A 20,303-nucleotide genomic window follows, 5' to 3' on the forward strand; every position below is an offset into this window, starting at 1 on the left:
ACCTGGTTGGGTGTGAGGGAAGTAGGGTTATGGAAGAGAGGACGTGGCTGGGGTGTGATGGAAGTAGGTCTATGGAAGAGAGGATTTGGCTGGGGTGTGAGGGAAGTAGGGTTATGGAAGGGAGAACATGGCTGGGGTGTGATGGAAGTAGGGTTATGGAATAGAGGATGTGGCTGGGGTGTCATGGAAGTAAGGTTATGGAAGAGAGGATGTTGCTGGGGTATCATGGAAGTCAGGTTATGGAAGAGAGGACTTGGCTGGGGTATGATTGAAGTAGGGTTATGGAAGAGAGGATGTGGCTAGGGTGTGAGGGAAGTAGGGTTATGTAAGAGAGGACGTGGCTGGGGTGTGATGGAAGTAGTGTTATGGAAGAGAGGATATTGCTGGGGTATGAGGGAAGTAGGGTTATGGAAGAGAGGACGTGGTTGGGGTGTGATGGAAGTAGGGTTATGGAAGAGAGGATGTGGCTGGGGTGTGATGGAAGTAGGGTTATGGAAGAGAGGATGTGGCTGGGGTGTGAGGGAAGTAGGGTTATGGAAGAAAGGAGGTGGATGAGGTGTGAGGGAAGTAGGATTATGGAAGAGGGGATGTGGCTGTGGTGTGAGGGAAGTAGGATTATGGAAGAGGGGATGTGGCTGGGGTGTGAGGGAAGTAAGGTTATAGAAGAGAGGATGTGGCTGTGGTGTGAGGGAAGTAGGGTTATGGAAGAGAGGATGTGGCTGTGGTGTGAGGGAAGTAGGGTTATGGAAGAGAGGATGTGGCTGGGGTGTGAGGGAAGTAGGGTTATGGAAGAGAGGATATGGCTGTACTGTGAGGGAAGTAGGGTTATGGAAGAGAGGATGTGGCTGGGGTATGAGGGAAGTAGGGTTATGGAAGAGAGTATGTGGCTGGGGTGTCATGGAAGTAGGGTTATGGAAGAGAGTATGTGGGTGGGGTGTGAGGGAAGTAGGGTTATGGAAGAGAGGATGTGGCACAGGTGTGATGGAAGTAGGGATATGGAAGAGAGGATGTGGCTGGGGTGTGATGGAAGTAAGGTTATGGAAGAGAGGACGTGGCTGGGGTGTGATGCAAGTAGGGTTATGGAAGAGAGGATGTTGCTGGGGTATGATGGAAGTAGGGTTATGGAAGAGAGGACGTGGCTGGGGTCCCTGCCGCGAATGGGAAGTTAGCGGTGGGGGTCCATGCGGTGGATGGAAACTAGTAGCCAAAACCACTTCTAGTTCCCATCTGCTGCAGGTACCCGGAAGCTGACTTCCCATTCACGGCAGGGACCCCGGCCCGGCACTGACTGCTCGGACAGCTGCAAGTACCGCCCTGCCCACCTGACCAGGTACCAGCCGCGCTGTGTCATCTGGGGGGGAGGGCGCTGTGTCATCTGGGGGGGTGTCTGTGGCCACCTTAATCCGGCACTGCACAACAATCGATGGTTATCCAAGTAATATTTTACTACTATCGATTGCAGGGTGCAAAATAGCCATCAATGCCAACCATCGATGGCGTCTGCACCAATGCCCATCCCTACTCTGCAACAGTCAAAAACCTTTACTACCCCTCATGCCCACACACCTCTATCACTGCCCTGCCTCCTGTTCTCCTGCCCCGTAACTTCCACCAGTGAGGACCCGCTCACCCTGTGTAGCCCACATTCCCCTATCATGCTTTACCACCCAGCCTCCTGCTCTCATGCACCCTAACTCCCACCCAGTAGGAGGAGACACTGACTCAGGGGCACCGTCCTGTAATCCTGTGCTGCCATGCTGGACCCTCACCCACTGGCAGAAGCTGCACAGTGTCTCCCACCCTCCTCTTTAGTCCCCCGTATGCCCACACACCCCTATCACTACCCAGCTTCCTACTCTCCTGAACCGTAACTTCAGCCAGTGGGGATCCGCTCACCCTGTGTTGCCCACATTCCCCTATCATGCTTTACCACCCAGCCTCCTGCTCTCATGCACCCGAACTCCCACCCAGTAGGAGGAGACACTGACTAAGGGCCACCATCCTGTACTCCTGTACTGCCACGCTGGACCCTCTCCCACTGGCAGAAGCTGCACAGTATCTTCCACCCTCCTCTTTAGTCCCCCTTATGCCCACACACCCCTATCACTAACCAGCCTCCTGTTTTCCTGTGTCATGACCTCCGTCAGTGGGGAGCCGCTGACTCAGAAACACCCTACTATACTATTGCAGACACACACCTAAACAACATGCACACACAGCCTCCCCACACCCAAAAATGTCACTGTACCCTCCACACTATCAATGTACATCTTACTCTGTAACCGCGTTTTAATTAAACAAAACAATACACACCCCTTCCAAATCATATGCTCTTTATTTAACACATTTCACCTATAACTCAAGTTGCAATACAGGGCATCTTTCATACAATTCTAACCATATTTCTCACAATACAAACGACGGTGTGAAGAGCGCATTTAGGGCACGATGAATCACCTAGTAAAATAATAAAGAGCACATATAAAGTGCACACTAGAAGTTCTTGTCACATATTTTGCTGGATACTGTAGGTAACGAGAATTATGTAGTAAAGGGGTGTGGTATAGCACACGACAGTCGGGATTCTGACAGTCATTAGCCCGACTGCCCGGACTCAGACAGCGGTGGGAGCGCAACAAAGCCCTTTGCGGGCACAGTGGCTCGCTATACTCACCACCTATTCTATTCTCCCTCTATGGGGGTGGTGAACCCCCACGAGGGAAAATAGCTGGTGGACATTGGGATCCTGAGTGTCGGGTTTTAACAGTTGAGATTCCGACGACGGTGTAATGAATGTCAGAATCCCGACTGTCAGTCATCCGGCACCCACAGTAAAGAATGAGGATGAAGGAGGAGAGTATGTGACCCAAGGGCAAGGGAGAGCTAATAGAAGAGGGGATGAGGTTGGAGTGTAAGAGGAGGTGGGTGATTGAAAAGACAATGTGGCCAAATGATAGGGAAGGGGGGTGACAAAATATAGAATATGGCTGGAGTGTGAAGGAAGGAGAAAGGTGATTGAGGAGATGAAGGGCTGAAGTGTGAAAGAAAGAGGAGGGTGATGGAAGAGTGGATGTGGCCATGGTGTTAGGGATGGAGGATATATGAGGTAATGAGGATGGTGGAGAGAATGTGAGGTATTCTAATGATAATTGTGGTGGAGAGGATGTGACATAATAAGGATATGTAGCTGGGGTGTGTTGGAAGGAGGATGATGGAGCAGAGGACGTGGCCAGAGTGTGAGCGAAGGAGGATGAAGGAGAGGATGTGGCCAAAGTACCAGGTAATGAGGAAGGAGGAAAGGACATGACCAAGGCGTGAGCGAAGCAGGATGAAGAAGGAGAGGATGTGGCCAAGGTACCAGGTAATGAGGGAGGTGGAGAGGACGAGGCCAAGGCATGAGCGAAAGAGGATGAAGAAGGAGAGGACGAGGCCAAGGTGTGAGTGAAGGAGGATGAAGAAGGAGAGGATGTGGCCAAGGTACCAGGTAATGAGGAAGGAGGAACGAACACGACCAAGGTGTAAGGGAAGGATGATGATGGAGAGGACATGGCTGGGGTATAAGAGAAAAAGGTTGATGGAGGATATGGCCAGGCTGTGAGCAATGGAGTATGAAAGAGAGGATGTGGCCTGAGTGTGAGGTAATGAGGATGATGATGGAGGACATAGCTGCGGTGTGAGGAAAGGAGGTTGATGAAGTAGAACTTATGGCTGGCATATAATGGAATAAGAATGGTGGTCTAGTGTGAGGAAGGAACATTTTTAATAGTGATGAAGCTATTGGACTTATTGACATGCATACTTTACATAAACTGTATCTGCTATGGAGATATTTCATATGGACATTATTACTACAGTAAAACAAATTTTCATTTGTTCCTATTTCATGTTAAGGTGATAATGACCTGAACGTATCAAGTCAAGATTCCAATCATGAAGTAAAACAATATGTAATTGCAGAAGAAGCAAAAATCTTTCTTACTGGCCCATTGCTGACTGTATTTGTACCAACCATGTCCACCGTGGTGTTCATCGTGGCCCTGCCTCTCAATGTTCTGGCCATCATCATGTTCTGGAAGATGAAGTTCAGGAAGCCAGCGGTGGTCTACATGCTGAACCTGGCAGTCGCTGATGTGCTCTTTGTTGCCCTACTGCCCTTCGCCATCACTTACCGATTCTCTGGGAATAACTGGGTGATTGGAGATGGGATGTGTCGCTTCTACATCGCAGCGTTTTACTGCAACATGTACTGCTCCATCCTGCTCATGACCAGCATCAGTGTGGACCGATTCCTGGCCGTGGTCTATCCATTGCAGTCTCTCTCCTGGCGTACCATGAGCCGGGCTTGTCTGGTCTGTTTCTGCATCTGGGTAATATCCATAGCCGGCACTGTACCACTGCTCATAAGAAAGCAAACGCATGACATTGCCACATTGGGTATCACGACTTGTTACGATGTGCTGGACCATAATGATCTGCAAAACTTTTATATATACTATTTCCTCACTATTATCTCCGCTTTCTTCTTCTTGCCCTTACTCATCACTGTTGTCTGCTACATCAGGATCATCCATAACCTGAGCTCCTCCAAACTAGGAAACACACATAAGAAATCTCGGGCTTTGTTTCTGACGGTCACTGTGCTCTGTGTGTTTGTCCTCTGCTTTGGGCCAACAAATGTCATCTTCCTAATTCATTATCTTAATTTCCGTAATAAATCTAATCCGAGGCTGTATGCTACCTACATCCTGTCTGTGTGTATGAGCAGCATCAGTTGTTGCCTTGATCCTCTTATCTATTACTTTGCTTCCTCCCAGTGTCAGAGATATGTGTACAGCCTGCTGTCCTGTAACAAAGGTGGGGAAAGTCCTTTACAGAAACATCGGAGGGATGCTCACACAAAACAACCTGCTGAGCGGGCTCTACTGGCATAACTGCATAATGATAATAGTGGCTTATAGCTTCTGCATGTAACAATACCAGTGCGCCCAATAGAAGCCTGGTGGTCCCTTTCCTTGTACCCCGCTCTTGCTATATAATAAATGCTTGAAAACTGAAGGAGCCTCCAACTTCTGATCTCTACAAGGCAAGAAGGGTGGTAGAGGTGGGTGTCAAAAGAGAGTACCCCAAAACTGATGTGGTATTTGTCTGTCAGCGCAAGGGTATTATGTATTCCTGCCTGTGATCTAGGTGGACCAGTGGGGGGCACTGGAATCTGGAACCTCAGCGATTCGATAGAACAAGAGGTCATACAGTAGGTAGAACTGAAGGCACAGCTAGATTAAGCCTTAAGCAATAAACACAAGGGGGATAAAGAGAGATAAATGTCCAGCCTATTAGCTCCAGTCTGTAACATATCATTAAGGCGCTGATTGGCTCCCTCTTTATCACCCTTGTGTTTATCTCTTGTTAAGGCTTAATACATCTGCCCCATGTTAGTTTGTTGGCTTGTAACTCACCTATTCAGAAACAATTGTTTTTAGTTATCATTATTAATAATTCACCATAAGGGTTCTGCAGCACTGCACTAAGTATAAGGGAAAACCATTGCAGGTAAGTGATTGCCCATACAGAAGGAGAATTAGTGGATCACCCTCTGGCGGAGCAGCTAATATTGTCTCAACGCCCGATGGAGAGACACCACTCTCCCAAATACAAACACCAAAGAACAATTACACGTGGAGACAATATCAAGCGCTTAAATAACATGATACTACTTCACTTGTGATATGTGATATTCTGAAAATACATCAGGGGATATGCTGATGGATGGTCTAAGGTGAATGAGTCACAGTCCTTGGTCAGGAACCAGGAGAATCCCACTCTGCTGTCCACCAACGCGTTTTGATCCACCCTTGGATCTTTTTCAAGGTGAGCAGAGTGACGAACTGGTATGGGTTTATATACCATACTAGGTGATTCATCGCGCCCTACGGGTGCTCTTCACACCGTCGTAAGGGGCTGCGCCCCCTTAATTTATGAATGTTTGTATTGTGAGAAATATGGTTAGAATTGTATGAAAGATGCCTGTATTGCAACTTGAGTTATAGGTGAAATGTGTTAAATAGAGAGCATATGATTTGGAAGGGGTGTGTATTGTTTTGTTTAATTAAAGAGCGTTTATTTTTTTGGTGTGTGTTTGTGTGTTCAATAGTATAGTAGGGTGTTTTTGGGTCAGTGGCTCCCCACTGGCGGAGGTCACGACACAGGAAAACAGGAGGCTGGGGGTGTGCAGGCATAAGGGGGACTAAAGAGTGGGTGGGGGTCACTGTGCAGCTTCTGCCAGTGGGTGAGGGTCCAGCGTGGCAGCACAGGAGCACAGGATGGTGGCCCTAAGTCAGTGTCTCCTCCTACTGGGTGGGAGTTAGGGTGCATGAGAGCAGGAGGCTGGGTGGTAAAGCATGATAGGGGAATGTGGGTAACACAGGGTGAGCGCGTCCCCACTGGCGGAAGTTACAGGGCAGGAGAACAGGATGCAGGGAAGTGATAGAGGTGTGTGGGCATGAGGGGTAGTAAAGGTTTTTGACTGTTGCAGAGTAGGATGGTGGGATCGGGTGGTGGGGACCGGCGGCGAAGCAGTGGGGACTGGCAGGGAATTCCGTAGTAAGGGGCACACGTGCGTCCCCTTCCGGAAGCTGGCAGTGGCTGGTGAATCTATCGTCAGCCCCTGCAAGGAAGAGGGATGCTTCATATGTACAGTATGTGACTGGCAAGGCAAGGGAGTGTGAAAGAGAGGAGGGTAATGGAAGAGTGGATGTGGCCATGGTGTTAGAGATAGAGGAAGAATGAGGTGATGAGGATGGTGGAGAGAATGTGAGGTATTCTAATGCTAATTGTGGTGGAGAGGATGTGACATAATAAGAATATGTAGCTGGGGTGTGATGGAAGGAGGATGATGGAGCAGAGGACATGGCCAGAGTGTGAGTAAAGGAGGATGAAGGAGAGGATGTGGCCAAGGTACTGTAACATGTAATGAGGAAAGAGGAAAGGACATGACCAAGGCTTGAGCAATGTACTGTAGGATGAAGAAGGAGAGGATGTGGCCAAGGTACCAGCTAATAAGGAAGGAGGAGAGGATGAGGCCAAGGCATGTGCGAAGGAGAATGAAGTTGTAGAGAATGTGGCAAAGGTATCAGGTAATGGGGAATGAGGAGAGAATTAGGCCAAGGGGTGAGCGAAGGAGGATGAAGAAGGAGCGGACGAGGCCAAGGTGTGAGCGAAGGAGGATGAAGAAGGAGAGGATAAGACCAAGGTATCAGGTAATGGGGAAGGAGGGGAGAACATGCAATGGTGTAAGCGAAGGATGATGATGGAGAGGACATGGCTGGGGTATGAGAGAAAAAGGTTGATGGAGTAGAAGATATTGCCAGGCTGTGTGTTACGGATGCTGCCTGGATGCTGGATGTAACTACCGGAAGCTGGAGATCAGGCGTGAGCCCGTAGCCGGGAACGCCGGTTAGGACAGCCACAGCGAACCCTATACTGACTCTATGGAGTACCCCGGGCAGATGACAAACCCCTGAAGGAACTAGGCTTCACCTGTCGCCGCCACGTTCGAAGGAGCGAGTTAGGCCTGCTCCAACCCCAATGCAGCTAGGTCTATGTGGGGACAAAGGGTAAGCGACCGTCAGGGGTAACTCAAGAGGATGATCTTACTAACGGGCCTAACTGAAAAATGCCCCTAACTGCCGGCACCTGGCCAATGACGGGAATGCGACCCAGTCGCAGGCACAAGAGACAAATGACAGGGAATCTCCACACAAACAGGAGACAAGGCTAAGAGGCGAATCCCCAAAACAAAACCAGGACTGAACGGGGGAGGCCCTGCCTATTAAATGCATAGGAAGGGCAAGCAAAAGGAAACAAAGGTAAATACCTGGTAACTACCAGAGAGAGGAAATGGGCTTGGCCCACGGCGGGGCGCAATCCTGAACCCAAACAAAGCAAACCACAGTCTGAACGGCCCACTAACAAAAAGAGCTTGGCAGCTCTCCAAAAGAACAAATGGAAAATAACCAGGCTCCACAGGAGCACTTACGTGACCCACGGAAAGGATGTAACAGGGGATCAGGGCCAGGCACAGAGGCAGAGCCAAAAACGTAACGGGACCCAGAAAGAGATGAAGGAACTGGGAGCTGAGCTGCAGAGGATATATCTTGGGATCCAAACAGGAGACCAGAACAAGGAACCAGGAGCAGGCTAGAAGCTGACAGGAACTGAAGCTGACAGGAACTGAAGCTGACAGGAACTGAAGCTGACAGGAACAGGAGCTATCACTGGCAGAGTATTGCAGGAAAGCCTACCCTATAAAGGGCTCAGGTGATTAATTACACCTGGTGGATATCCAGGCAGCTCTCAAGCTTTGTGCTTAACGAGCTAATTACCTCACAGCCTTGTGAATAATTAGCTCCCAGAATATTGAGCTGATATGGCACATACCTACCACTGGAGGCCACCAGTGAGTCAAATGCCAAGCAAAACTGAATGAACCATTCAACCTGACTCCTGACACTGTGAGCAATGGAGCCTGAAGGAGAGGATGTGGCCATGAGGTTCACTCGCAAAGGCAAATTCCTTCTCAAATGAACAAAACCATGTGCACTGCAGGTGGGGCAGATGTAACTTGTGTAGAGAGAGTTAGATTTAGGTGGGGTTTTACTTCAAAGTGAGATCTATATTGCAGTGTAAAAATAAAACAGTGACTATTTTCCCTGCACAGAAACAAAATAACTCACCCAAATCTAAATCTCTCTGTACCTGTTACATCTGCCCCCCTGCAGTGCACATGGCTTGGTCCATTTGAGAATAAATTTGCCTTTGCTAGTGAACCAGAATAAACCTCAGAGTGTAAGGTAATGAGGATGAAGACAGAGGACGCGGCCAAGGTGTGAGTGAAGGAGGATGAAGGAGAGGATGTGGCCAAGGTACCAGGTAATGAGGAAGGAGAAACGAACATGACCAAGGTGTAAGGGAAGGATGATGATGGAGAGGACATGGCTGGGGTATGTGAGAAAAAGGTTGATGGAGTAGAGGATATGGCCAGGCTGTGAGCAATGGAGTATGAAGGAGATGATGTGGCCAGAGTGTGAGGTAATGAGGATGATGGAGGACATAGCTTAGGTGCGAGGAAAGAGGTTGATGAAGTAGAACTTATGGCTGGCATATGATGGAAGAAGAAGGGTGGGCTAGTGTGAGGAAGGAACATTTTTAATAGTGATGAAGCTATTGGACTTATTGCCATGCATATTTTACATAAACTGTATCTGCTATGGAGATATTTCATATGGACATTAATACTACAGTATTTCATATTAAGGTGATAGTGGCCTGAACGTATCAAGTCATGATTCCAATCATGAAGTAAAACAATATGTAATTGCAGAAGAAGCCAAAATCATTCTTACTGGCCAATTACTGACTGTTTTTGTACCATCTGTGTCCACCGTGGTGCTCATCGTGGCTCTGCCTCTCAATGTTCTGGCCATCATCATGTTCTGGAAGATGAAGGTCAAGAAGCCAGCGGTGGTCTACATGCTGAACCTGGTGGTAGCTGATGTGCTCTTTGTTGCCCTGCTGCCCTTCGCCATCACTTACTGATTCTCCGGGAATAACTGGGTGATTGGAGATGGGATGTGTCGCTTCTACATCGCAGTGTTTTACTGCAACATGTACTGCTCCATCCTGTTAATGACCAGCATCAGTGTGGACCGGTTCCTGGCCGTGATGTATCCATTGCAGTCTCTGTCCTGGCATACCATGAGCCGGGCTTGGCTGGTCTGTTTCTGCATCTGGGTAATATCCATAGCCGGCACTGTACCACTGCTCATAAAAGAACAAACGCAGGACATTGCCACATTGGGTATCACGACTTGTTACGATGTGCTGGACCATAACTAGGCTTCACCTGTGGCCGCCGCGTTCGAAGGAGCGACTTAGGCACGCTCCAACCCCCAAGGCTGCTAGGTCTATGAGTGGACAAAGGTTAAGTGATTGCCAGGGGTAACTCAAAAGGATATTCTGACTACTGGGCCTGACCTAAATGAACCCCTGTCGTCCGGCACCAGACCAAAGACGGGAATGCAACCCAGGGATGACTGACGGGGAATCTCCACTGAAAAATATCACCAGGCTAGGTAGCGAATCCCCAAAACAGGGACAGGAAGAAAGGGAAAGCCCTGCCTAGAGAGATGAATAAATGGAAGCAGGGACCAGGGAGAAAATGAGTGAATAACAGAATAGCAGTATGAGCTAAGCCCACGGCGGGGCAAATCCAATAACCCAGCAGGGGAAATGGATGAATGGCTGAACCGCCTAATAACTAAAAGGAACTTGGCAGCTCCCAAAGGAATACACCAGGCTCCACAGGAGCACTTACGTGATCCTGGGGGAAACACCAGCAGAGCTGAGCTGGGGAACTGGAGCAAGATGTGACACAGGATCCACCAACAGGAACTGGCAGGGAGACCAGAGATGACCAGGAGCGGATCCGGGTATCCAGGAACACTGAGAAGCGCCAGGGACCAGGAAAGCGCTTGTGAAAGCTATAACTGGCTTCTGTGCCCAGCAGACGCCGGCTCTTTATTTGAAAAACTTGCGCCGCCTAGCTGACGTCAGCTGGCGACGCGGGGAGCCGCCGGGCGGATGTTCGGGAATGTTGCCTAGCAACGCCCCGACGCCCGTCTCCAGAGTGAGGCGTGAAATGCTGCCGGGGGCCACCACAAGCGCTCACATGCCTCCTGGCGTCCGCCGGCTGTCCGGGTGCTAGAGATCCCAAGGAGTTGGCTCGAGGATGGAATCCATACACTGCAAAGAACGGAGAGGTCCTGGAGGCTGAATGATGTGCATTGTTATATGCAAATTCCGAAAGCGGTAAGAAGCTTTCCCAATCATTCTGCAATTTGGACACAAAGCATCTCAGGTATTGTTTGAGTGACTGGTTCAATCGCTCAGTTTGTCCATTGGACTGTGGGTGGAAAGCCGAAGTCAGACTGGTCTTAACTTTTAATGCAGTGCAGAAGTCTCCAAAACTGCGCCACAAATTGCGGACCGCGATCAGACACAATATCTGAGGGTAAACCGTGCAACCTAAAAATATGCTGCAGAAACAGAGTTACCAACTCCTTGGCCGATGGTAATTGTCTCAAGGCCACAAAGTGCGCCATCTTAGAAAACCTGTCTATAATGACCCAAACCACTTGCCAGTGAGCGGATACAGGTAATCCAACAATAAAATCCATAGCCAAGTGTGACCAGGGTCTGACAGGAAAGGACAAAGGAATAAGTTCCCTGATGGGCCGAGACCTAGGGACCTTATGCCGAGCACAACCTTGACAGGATAATACAAATTCCTTGGTATCTCGTGACATGCCAGGCCACCAGACGACACGGGAAAGATGTTTTCAAGGTTTTGAAGACTCCTGGATGACCAGCCAGTTTGGAATCGTGAGACTCAGAAAGGACCCTGCGTCTAAGAGACGGAGGAACATATACTGTAACTTGTTGGTGGGGGTTTTGGCCGGTGCCTGACGCTGAGCTTGGTGGATGAGACCTTCCAGAGTCTGCTGGGCTCCTGCATGGATACAAGACGTAGGCACGATGGAACTCTTGCTGGCCTTGTCATCGTATTGAGGAAGAAAACACAGAGACAGTGCTCTGATGTTTTTTGAGCCCGTTCTATAAGAGATCATAAAGTTGAAGCGCATAAAAAACAACGCCCACCGAGCCTGTCGAGCTTTAAGCCTCTTAGCTGTCTCAAAATATTGCAGATTCTTGTGATCCGTGAGAACGAGAATCTGATGAACCGCTCCTTCCAATCAATGACGCCACTCATCAAAGGCCCACTTGATGGCAAGCAACTCTCTGTTTCCAACATCATAGTTGGCTTCTGCCTGCGAAAACTTCCTGGACATATACGCACAGGGATGTAAATCCAGTGATTGCAGATCCCTTTGGGATAACACTGCTCCTGCCCCTACTTCGGAGGCGTCTACCTCCACAATGAAGGGAAGGTCAGGGTTAGGATGTTTCAGAACAGGAGCCGAGACAAACGCTTGTTTCAAGGATTCAAAGGCCTGTTCTACCTGAGGAGACCACCGAGATGGATCGGCACCTTTCTTGGTCAATGCCACCAATGGCGCAACAATAGAAGAAAAAGAATGGATAAAACGTCTATAATAATTGGCAAAGCCAAGAAAACGTTGGATAGCCTTCAAACTGGTAGGACGGGCCCAGTCTACCACAGCTTGAAGCTTCGGTACTTATGTAGTATCTGGGCGCCCGATTTTGAAATCGGTTCGGGACGATCGCATCGCATCCGACCAAATCGCATGCGATGCGATGCGATCGACCCGATTTTCCATAGGATTCAATGTAAAAATGGTCCTGTTCATTTCCCTACTATCCAAGTGGGCATGGAGTTGGATATAAACCTGTGGCGAGCAAAGCGAGCCACCAAGCCCGAAGTGTGGCGAGCGCAGCGAGCCCCGCGAGGGGACGCAGATTATTTTGGTGACATGGAATACATTTTAAATAATCTGCGTCCCCTCGCGGGGCTCGCTTCGCTTGCCACAGGTTTATATCCAACTCCGTGCCCACTTGGATAGTAGGTAAATGAACAAGACCATTTTTACAATGAATCCTATGGAAAATCGGGTCGATTAAGTTAAGGCATACAATCAAAAAATTGGGCGCCCAGATACTACATAAGTACCAAAGCTTCTTGGCGTCCATTTGAAAACCCTGAGAAGAAATAATGTAACCCAAAAAAGCAACCTGTGTGACTTTGAACTCACACTTTTCTAATTTGGCAAATAATTGATTTTCTCTCAATTTTTGCAGGACCTGCCGAACCTGAGTTCTATGTGATTTCAAGTCTTGTGAAAAAATCAAGATGTCGTCTAAATAAACGACTACAAATTAGCCTAAAAAATCACGAAGGACATCGTTGATAAAGTCCTGAAAAACAGCGGGGGCATTAGAGAGGCCAAAGGGCATAACCAAGCCATCTTCCATTCGTCGCCTTCCTTGATCCTAATGAGATTGTAAGCGCCTCTGAGATCAATCTTGGAGAAAAAAGTTGCGGACCGTAATTGATCAAAAAGTACAGTAATCAATGGAAGGGGATAGGTGTTTTTCACCGTGATTTTATTTAAGGCACGAAAATCAATACAAGGCCTTAAGGAACCATCCTTCTTGGCCACACAAAAAAACCCTGCACTGAGAGGGGACTTTGACGGGCGGATAAACCCTTTCTTGAGACTCTCCTGTACGTATTCATCCATCGCCTTCGTCTCCGGGATAGATAAAGCATACAATCTACCCTTGGGCAAGGGAACATCTGGGAATTATCTTGATGGCGCAATCGTATGGGCGATGGGGGGAAGACTGTCTGCTTTCCCATTAGAAAATACATCCGAAAAGTCTTGATAAGGGGAAGGTATACCGGAGAGGGAGACAGACGCCACCAGGCCGAGGTATTAAGACAATGCTGTGTACAGTAAGGACTGCAATGGGCAATCTGCGCCGAACTCCAGTCAATAATTGGGTTATGTTTGACTAACCAAGGATATCCCAAAACTATGGGAACGAGAGGACAAGAAGTTAACAAAAATGAAATATGCTCCCTATGAAATAAACCGATAGTCATCAAGACTGAGGTAGTCTGAAAAGAAATTGCCCCATTGGACAAGATATTCCCATCCAAACCCCGAAGAGTAACGAGGCCCTGAAGTTTCAGATGAGGAAAACCCAATCTCTGGGCCAAACTGATATCCAGGAAGTTTCCGGCCGCACCACTATCAATAAATGCCGTACCGTAAAATGTATTCTCCTGAAAATAAATGGTACAGTACATGGCACTAATACAGAATCGTGAGAGGAAAACAATTGCAGGCCTAAGTGAACCCTCTCCTCGTTCACTTGGCCAAGGCTTTTACTGGCCTATTGGGACAATTCTTAAGGATATGCCCTTTGTTCCAACAATATAAACAAAGGCCTGAACTCAACCTTTGAGTTCTCTCCTCCGGAGAGATACGAGTCGCTCAAATCTGCATGGGTTCGTCAATCTCCTCCGGAAGAGGGACATAAGGAAGGGACCGTGCTTGAACGCCCCACTCTGACCTCCGCTCACGGAGATGACGGTCAATCTTTATCGCTAGTTCCATCAGTTTTTCAAGAGAACTAGGTACAGGGTACTGGATAAGGCTATCCTTGATGATGTCGGATAGGCCACAGCGGAACTGACTCCGTAGAGCAGGATCATTCCCTCCGCAATCATTCAACCAATGGCGGAATTCGGTACAATATACCTCCGCCGGGTCTTTCCCTTGTTTAAGGGCTCGAAGATGAGTCTCCGCAGAAGCCTCTCTGTTGGGGTCGTCGTACAACAAACTTAATGAACTAAAAAAGCTGTCAACCGAGGACAAGACCAGACTGTCGGAAGGAAGCCCAAATGCCCACGTCTGAGGGTCCCCCTGTAATAAAGACATAACCAAGCCTACCCGCTGAGACTCTGAACTGGATGACCGGGGTCGAAGTTGGAAATACAACTTACAACTCTCCCTAAAGTTGAAAAAAGCCCTCCGATCCCCAGAGAATCGATCGGGCAGGTTCACCTTTGGTTCCAACACCCCTGAATCTGGAGGACGCATCCTCTGCTCCAGGGAGGCTACCTTTAGAGACAGATCCCGGACCATTTGGGTTAACCCCTGAAGTTGATCCGGGAAAGTCTGAGGAGTAGGATTCATAGTACTCCAAAGGCAATTCCAAACGAGAAATTGGTATATAATTCCTTTTTATATAACCTGTAGGGCCGGTTATAATGATATGTTTGCCGCTAAGCACAGAGTACAGGTAACAGGAGGCAGGGAACAGTAGGTCAGGCGTAAGCCTGTAGCCGGGACCGCCGGTTAGGATGGCCACAGCGAATCCTATACTAACTCTGTTGAGTACCACGGGCAGATGACAAACCCCTGCGGGAACTAGGCTTCACCTGTGGCCACCACGTTCGAAGGAGGGAGTTAGGCCCGATCCAACCCCGATGCAGCTAGGTCTATGAGTGGACAAAGGATAAGTGATCGTCAGGGGTAACTCAAAAGGATATTCTGACTACTGGGCCTGACTGTAAATGAACCCCTGTCTGCCGGCACCATGCCAAAGACGGGAATGCGACCCAGTCGCAGGCACCAGGGATGACTGATGGGGAATCTCCACTGAAAAATATCACCAGGCTAGGTAGCGAATCCCCAAAACCAAAACAGGGACAGGAAGAAAGGGAGAGCCCTGCCTAGCAGAGATGAATAAATGGAATCAGGGACCAGGGAGAAAATGAGTGAATAACAGAATAGCAGTATGAGCTAAGCCCACGGTAGGGCAAGTCCAATACCCCAGCGGGGGAACTGGAGGAATGGCTGAACCACCTAATAACTAAAAGGAACTCGGCAGCTCCCAAAGGAATACACCAGGCTCCACAGGAGCACTTACGTGACCCTGGGGGAAACACAAGCGGAGCTGAGCTGGGGCACTGGAGAAAGAGATGACCAGGAGCGGATCCGGGTGTCGAGGAACACTGAGAAGCACCAGGGACCGGGAAAGCGCTTGTGAAAGCTATGACCGGCATCTGTGCCCAGCAGACGCCGGCTCTTTATTTGAAAAACTCGCAGCGCCTAGCTGACGTCAGCTGGCGACGATGGGAGCCGCCGGACGGAAGTTCGGGGACGTTGCCTATCAACGCCTCGACGCCCGTCTCCAGAGTGAGGCATGAGACGCTGCCGGGGACGGCCCCCAGCGCTCACATGCCTCCTGACGTTCGCCGGCTGTCCGGGTGCTGGAGATCCCGGACAGCGGCGTCTAACATCCTGTCTGTGTGTATTAGCAGCATCAGTTGTTGCCTTGATCCTCTTATCTATTCCTTTGCTTCCTCCCAGTGTCAGAGGTATGTGTACAGCCTGCTGTCCTGTAACAAAGGTGGGGAAAGTCCTTTACAGAAACATCGGAGGGATGCTCACACAAAACAACCTGCTGAGCGGGCTCTACTGGCATAACTGCATAATGATAATGGTGGCTTATAGCTTCTGCATGTAACAATACCAGTGCGCCCAATAGAAGCCTGGTGGTCCCTTTCCATGTACCCCGCTCTTGCTATATAATAAATGCTTGAAAAATGAAGGAGCCTCCAACTTCTGATCTCTACAAGGCAAGAAGGGTGGTAGAGGTGGGTGTCAAAAGAGAGTACCCCGAAACTGATGTGGTATCTGTCTGTCAGCGCAAGGGTATTATGTATTCCTGCCTGTGATCTAGGTGGACCAGTGGGGGGCACTGGAATCTGGAACCTCCGCGATTCGATAGAACAAGAGGTCATACAGTAGGTAGAACTGAAGGCACAGCTGGATTAAGCCTTAAGCAATAAACACGAGGGGGATAAAGAGAGATAAATGTCCAGCCTATTATCTGAGTGATAAATGTCCAGCCTATCAGCTGAGTGATAAATGTCCAGCCTATTAGCTCCTAACTGTAACATATCAGTAAGGAGCAGATTGGCTCCCTCTTTATCACCCTTGTGTTTATCTCTTGTTAAGGCTTAATACATCTGCCCCATGTTAGTTTGTGGGCTTGTAACTCACCTATTCAGAAACAATTGTTTCTAGTTATCATTATTAATAATTCACCATAAGGGTTCTGCAGCACTGGACTAAGTATAAGGGAAACCATGGCCGGTAAGTGATTGCCCATACAGAAGGAGAATTAGTGGATCACCCTCTGGCGGAGCAGCTACGCCCGATGGAGAGACACCACTCTCCCAAATACAAACACCAAAGAACAATTACAGGTGGAGACAATATCAAGCACTTAAATAACATGACACTACTTCACTTGTGATATGTGATATTCTGAAAATACATCAGGGGATATGCTGATGGATGGTCTAAGGTGAATTGGCCACAGTCCTTGTCCTAGGAACCAGGAGAATCCCACTCTGCTGTCCACCAACGCGTTTCGATCCACCCTTGGATCTTTTTCAAGGTGAGCAGTGATGAACTGGTATGGGTTTATATACCATACTAGGTGATTCACGGCCCTACGGGCGCTCTTCACACCGTCGTAAGGGGCTGCGCCCCCTTAATTTGTGAATGTTTGTATAGTGAGAAATATGGTTAGAATTGTATGAAAGATGCCTGTATTGCAACTTGAGTTATAGGTGAAATGTGTTAAATAGAGAGCATATGATTTGGAAGGGGGGGTGTATTGTTTTGTTTAATTAAAATGCGTTTGTATTGAGGTGTGTTTTTGTGTGTGCAAGAGTATAGTAGGGTGTTTTTGAGTCAGCGGCTCCCCACTGGCGGAGGTCACGACACAGGAAAACAGGAGGCTGGGTAGTGATAGGGGTGTGTGGGCATAAGGGGGACTAAATAGGAGGGTGGGGGACACTGTGCAGTTTCTGCCAGTGGGTGAGGGTCCAGCGTGGCAGCACAGGAGAACAGGACGGTGGTCCTGAGTCAGTGTCTCCTCCTACTGGGTGGGAGTTAGGGTGCATGAGAGCAGGAGGTTGGGCTATGAGGCATGATAGGGGTATGTGGGCAACACAGTGTCAGCGACTCCCCAGTGGTGGAAGTTACGGTTCAGGAGAGCAGGAAGCTGGGTAGTGATAGGGGTGTGTGGGCATACGGGGGACTAAAGAGGAGGGTGGGGGACACTGTGCAGCTTCTGCCAGTGGGTGAGGGTCCAGCGTGGCAGCACAGGAGTACAGGATGGTGCCCCTGAGTCAGTGTCTCCTCCTACTGGGTGGGAGTTAGGGTGCATGAGAGCAGGAGGCTGGGTGGTAAAGCATGATAGGGGAATGTGGGCAACACAGGGTGATCGGGTCCCCACTGGTGGAAGTTACGGGGCAGGAGAACAGGAGGCAGGGAATTGATAGAGGTGTGTGGGCATTGGTGCAGATGCCATCGATGGTTGGCATTGATGGCGATTTTGCACCCTGCCATCGATAGTAGTAACATATTACTTGGATTTCCATTGATTGTTGTAGCTATAGATGGTCATCCATTATATCTGACTGAATAGGTCATAGGTCAATCAGAACTCTGTGGTGGGACTCCCGGGTGTGGGGTGGCGGAGCTATGCTCCGTGTCCCGGCACCTTAAAAAAATTTGAAACTTGATTGGTTCTCCTTTGCAAAAGTATTCAACATCGGCCATAAACCATCGATGATTTGAAATCATTGATGGTCGATGGGCATCCTTAAATATGGAGGAGGGTGGGGGACAGTATGCAGCTCCCGGCAGTGGGCAGTGGGTGAGCATCTCCTCCCACTGGGAGGGAGTGAGGGTGCATGAGAGCAGGAGGCTGTATAATAGTGGTATGTGGGCAAGACATTGATAAAAGTTGTGGTGCTGGTGCAGAGGACCGTGGGGACACTTCCGTCAGTGAGGGAACCTGCAGCGCAGCAGCTAGGGCCGGATTTCCCACCTGCTTGTGGCGGTACAGGATCCCCCATTCTCACGGGGGTATGTGAAATGCGGGAGCGGGGGTCTGCTGCGGGGGAATTGCCAGAAGGGGGTCAGGGGGGTCTGCAAATTGCGGGAGGGGGGGTGCGGGGATCTGCGATTAGCGGGAGGGGGTCTGCAAATCGTGGGAGGCGGCGCCGGTGGGGCTTGAATCGCAGGGAGGGGGTTGTGGGGGTCAGTGAATTGCGGGAGGGGGGGTTGTGGGGGTCGGTGAATCGCGAGAGGGGTGCGGGGTGCCGTGAATAAAGGGGGGCGCAGGGGGGTAAGGGGGTCCGTGAATCGTGGGAGGCAGGCGGGGGGGTCGCAAATCATGGGAGGGGGGGCATGAATCGTGGGAGGGGGGGTCTGCGAATCGGGGGATGGGGGTGTGAATCCCAGGGGGGTCAGTGAATCGCGGGAGCGGGTGCGCAAATCGCGTGAGGGGGGCGCGGGGGTGCCGTGAATCGCGGGAGCGGGGGGGCGCAAATTTGAAGGGGGGGCTAAAATTGCGGGAGGGGGGGTCATGGGGGGGCCTCAAATCGCAGGAGGGGGGTGCCATGAATCACGGAAGGGGCTGGGGTTCGCAAATCGTGGGAGGGGGCGTGGCGAATAGCACGAAGGAGGCGCGGGGCCGCGAATCGCAGGAGGGGGGATCGCGGGGGGGGCGCAAATTACGGGAGGGGGTCCGTGGAGGGTGCCGTGAATTGCGGGAGGGGGCGCGGGTCTGCAAATCGCGGGAGTATGGGCGCGGGGGTGCCGTGAACCGCGGGAGGGGGGGTCGCGGGGGTTGTCGCGGGGGGGGCGCAAATTGCGGGAGGGGGGGTCGCGGGGGTGCCACGAATCGCGGGAGGGGGGTCGCGAGGGGCGCAAATCGTGGGAGGGGGGTCGCGGGTGTCTGGTGTCTGGGGGGTGCTCCTAGAGGGGGGTGGGGTGCGGTAGTAATGGTGGATGGTGGCTGTGGAGAAATGGTGGATGGTGGGCGTGTACTGTAGCCCTGGCTGGGCAGGGGGAGGTGATGTCAAGGGGGTGGGCTGAGTAGAATACTGGTCTTTTCCTTAGGGGGGGTGGGTTTGTGTATAACGCTGGGAGGGAACATTATATACATAGAACACTGGTCTTTTCCCTATGGGGGCGGGTTTGTGTATCCTGCTGGGCGGGAACGTTATATACACAGGGGATGAGTGACAGATCTGGTTAAATTGACACAGCCCACCACAGCTGTGCGTCAGACTCCTGGGCACGGATTCTCCACTGCAGCTGGCAGTTTGGCTTGACTCACTGAGATCAGTATCAGACAATTCAAGAGGGAATACCAGCAGGTCATTGTCCCCTGTCTTGGACACATCACAGTCCAGTCCTGCAGAGGTTAAAGGAGCTGAGATTAACCCTTCCACTCTGGGTGGGGAAGCTGTTGCTGTTACAGTCTCAGTAACTGGCTTGTATTCCACTGGGTCCTCTCTTATGCCAATTACAACTTCTCCCACATTGACACACAATACTTTTTCACTGTCTATACCCTGATCTGAGCTATTCACTTCTACAGGAGGGGGGGGGGGGGTGAAGGGGGATCTTTTGCTAGAGAGCCACCTTCTACACAGGCAGAGATTAACTCACAGCTTTCCTGGGTTGTGATTACAGGGGGTGCCTTTACATCTTCTGCAACCCCCAACACTGATACATGTACTGCATTCTCTGACAAGGATACTGCACACACTTCTGCAACCCCCAACACTAATACATTTACTGCATTCTCTGACAAGGATACTGCACACACTTCTGCAACCCCCAACACTAATACATTTACTGCCATCTCTGACAAGGATACTG

At 50.0% G+C, this 20,303-nt stretch overlaps 1 pseudogene; it reads left to right on the top strand.

Moving 5' to 3' along the window:
* The first annotated feature begins 3,328 nt into the window (after positions 1 to 3,328).
* On the top strand, positions 3,329 to 4,931 carry LOC146064513 (proteinase-activated receptor 1 pseudogene; annotated as a pseudogene).
* Positions 4,932 to 20,303: the final 15,372 nt, after the last annotated feature.

The sequence above is a fragment of the Crinia signifera genome, chromosome 1 (genome assembly GCF_055691185.1).
Source record: "Crinia signifera chromosome 1, ASM5569118v1, whole genome shotgun sequence".
NCBI classification, from domain to species: Eukaryota; Metazoa; Chordata; class Amphibia; order Anura; family Myobatrachidae; genus Crinia; species Crinia signifera.